Raw genomic sequence first — 3324 nt, 5'->3', positions numbered from 1 at the left:
GGGAAAGAGAAAGAAAAACAATCCTTGCTTGACGTAAATCACCATTGCTTTTTGCCTGTTTTGGGGCTTTGTAAAAATGAGATTATTTAGTATGTGGTCTTGTCTGGCTTTTGTTCAATATTATGTCATATTTTGCAGGTGGCAGTGGTTCATTTTTATTGCTCTGTAACATTCGTTATACCACAAAATGGGGAAGGGCTGGTGTTTTTCCCATATTATTAACGAACAGCATTTTCCTCACCTGTCATATGTCCTTTAGCCTCCTATCCTAGCACAAGCAAAGAGAATTCATTCACAGAAACACGACAATGTTAGAAAAGCATATTTTATGAATAATTCATGAAGTTTGCTAGGATACTGTGCACTAAGATATAGTTGAAAGTGCTTTACATGTTTTAGCTCATGTAATCTTCACAAAAACCTTAGGAGATAGGTAATATTATTATTTCCATTATATAATAAGAAATGAGGCTCAGAGAGGTGAAGTAACTTGCCTAAGTTTACACAGCTAGTACGTGGCATTGCCAGGATTTGGACCCAGGCAGTTTGGTTTCAGAGCTAGTACTCTTAACCACTCTACAAGATAGCTTCTAAAAAAGTTCATGGGTATATAGGCAACAGCAACATCTATGAACAATAACATGGTTAGTTTTCATGAGTAGTACAAAGCATCTGCTTTGCATATGGAAGGGGCTCATTTGTGTTCAATTTACATCATAAAATGGAGATGAGAAGACCAGGTAGGTGGCTATTCCAGCCAAGATGTGAGCTGCTGAGAACTTAAATGTCACAAAGATCAAGAGGAATTTCTATAGTCCAATCATTCAGTACCAATTTCTCATCATGAGAAAAGAAGAAAATCAAGGAGAAGCCTGTAAGAAAACAGTGACACTTATGAAAGGGACTCATTAAGAATTAGTCACTGACATATGGTGTGTTGACATCAGATGCCTACAAAAACATTCTCGCAGAGTGTAATCTCTCCATATTTTCTGATTTCAAACCCTTAATCCTAAGGGCTTCTAAGAAAATCCTGGATGTCACCACTAATTATATGAAAAGCACAGACCATTTCCACCACACTGTTGCATTTGGATGGCTGAATCACGTGGCAGGCACCTTCCAAATGCTGGCAAAGGTAGTTCTGCATAGCTTTCACCCTTAGGCAATAACAATCTCTAGAGTGCCCTTGACTATTAACAACATTGGCAGGCTTCCTGATGACAAACAAGATTTAAACAGGGAAAGGCTGCTGTTTTTCACACATTACTGAGTATTTCCCTCACCTGTCATATATCCTTCAGCCTCCTGCCCTATGCACAAAGGGAATTCACAGGTGTGAATACAATGTTAGAATAAAAGTACTTGAACAGGTATAATCTTCAGGTTCATTCTTTGTAGACCTTCGTTATATTTTTGGACTGCTCATAGAGGAAAAGGGGAAGAAAATGGTTATAATTGGCCATCTCAGAAGAGGGATTTGGTTCAAAGTCACAAACACATGCAATCTTGGGTTTCAAATATGAGTCATTAAACCAGCAGTTCTAAGATTGTTGTTGGCCTGGCCATAACTTTGTAAATGTTTCTAAGAACACTAGGACCCTAAGCAGTTCTCAATTTATGAAAGGACTGTGTTGCTTAATTTACATTGTTTTAAATTGAAAACATACTTTTCTTCGAACATACATATGGGTTGTTAAAAATTGCGGTATTACATATATACAGTAAAAGGCACTAATTTTGAGTATTCAGCTTGATTAATTCTTACACACATATATATACCCAGGAAACCAACTAGATCAAGGTAAAGCACCCTGAAGTTTCCCTCATGCCCTTTCCCAGCCAATAACCATTTCTCAGAGATCACCTCTGTTCTGAATTCTACCACCAGAAATTATATTTTTAAAATAACTTTTTTATTGATATAGAACAGACATATGTTAAGTATATAAAGTGAACTAATCTTAAGGGGAGAGTGAAATATGTATATGCCCACGCCCACGTGACTACCAACCAGAGCAGTATGTAGAACATTTTCACACCCCAGAAGGTTCCTTCTTACCCCTTCCCGGTTAATGACTGGCTCTCCTAAAGTAATCCCTGTTCTTAGGTCACCATTGCTTAATTTTGCCTGTTTGGGGGCTTTATATAAATAAAATTGTGCAGTATACACTCGTGTCTGGGTTTTACTCATCATTGTGTCATTTTTTGTAACAGCAATTCATCTTTTTTTAAATTTATTGCTCTGTAATGACTTAGCCACAATTTATTTCTTCCACTACTCTACTGTTGATGGACATCTGGCTTGATGCCAGTTTGGGGCCATTATGAATAACATTTCTAGGAATATTCTTATACATGCCTTTTGGTAAACATCTGTACTCATTTCAATAAGAGGTAGAGGAGTATATGAGCATATAATAGGAGAATTTGACCTAATCTGGGAAGGCCAGGCAATTACTATATTGCATTGCTTTTGAGTAATATTTTATGAATCCCACACCTGGAGACCAGGAACACACCTCCTCTGTCTAGGACATTAGTGGGAACCTTCCTACCTTTCCTCTCAGGCCTGGAAGCATTAAAGTTAAGGATGTTCTGGCTTTGGCTGCCATTTGTATATCTGGCTTATTCATAACTGAGTGAGATAAATCCCTGTCTACACTCAAATTTAGGACAACTGCTATTCTGTGGTCGATATTTGTTTTCTGTTTGGCTTGTCAGCATATACATTCCTTCATACTTCTGGTGAACTCTCAAGTGATAAATCTCATTTAAATGTGTTTTTAAAGAATATCTGAGAGGCTGCACCAATGTGTGATAGGGCAGTTCTCCTGTAATAGAAAATCTGAAGATAGTCAAAGGTAAGAGTGATGGTTCAGCCTAGCAGAAGGAGAAGGTAAAGTTTTGAGCTCATCACAATCAAGACTCCAGCCCACCTACTGAAGCTCACAAGGCTTTTGCTATCCTAGGCTTCTTTTCAACCAGAATCTGGTAAGTGACCTTGATTCCATCAGTCCACTTCTCACTGAGTCATCTGAGTCACGAGGGCTCCAGCATCCTAGGATGGCAGGGTTGGTGGTGCATCTGGCACACAGGAGGGCAGCAGGAACAGGAGACCCCATCTCACCACATGGAGATTTTAGGTGTGATTTTGGACATTGTTCCTGCTGCAAAGCCTCCAGCTCAGTTTTCCAGCCCTCCCAGCAATTCTGGAAGCTAGACAGGTGGTAATAAATTCCTCTTCTTAAATCACACAGCTCCGACTTCTGGTTTACAAACTAAGAATCCTGACTGCTTAATCCTACCAAAATTCTTCCCAAA

This window comes from Pteropus alecto, unplaced genomic scaffold (genome assembly GCF_000325575.1).
Source record: "Pteropus alecto unplaced genomic scaffold, ASM32557v1 scaffold20, whole genome shotgun sequence".
Classification (NCBI taxonomy): Eukaryota; Metazoa; Chordata; class Mammalia; order Chiroptera; family Pteropodidae; genus Pteropus; species Pteropus alecto.
The sequence above is the reverse complement of the archived record's forward strand: the minus strand, read 5'-3'. Positions refer to the sequence as shown.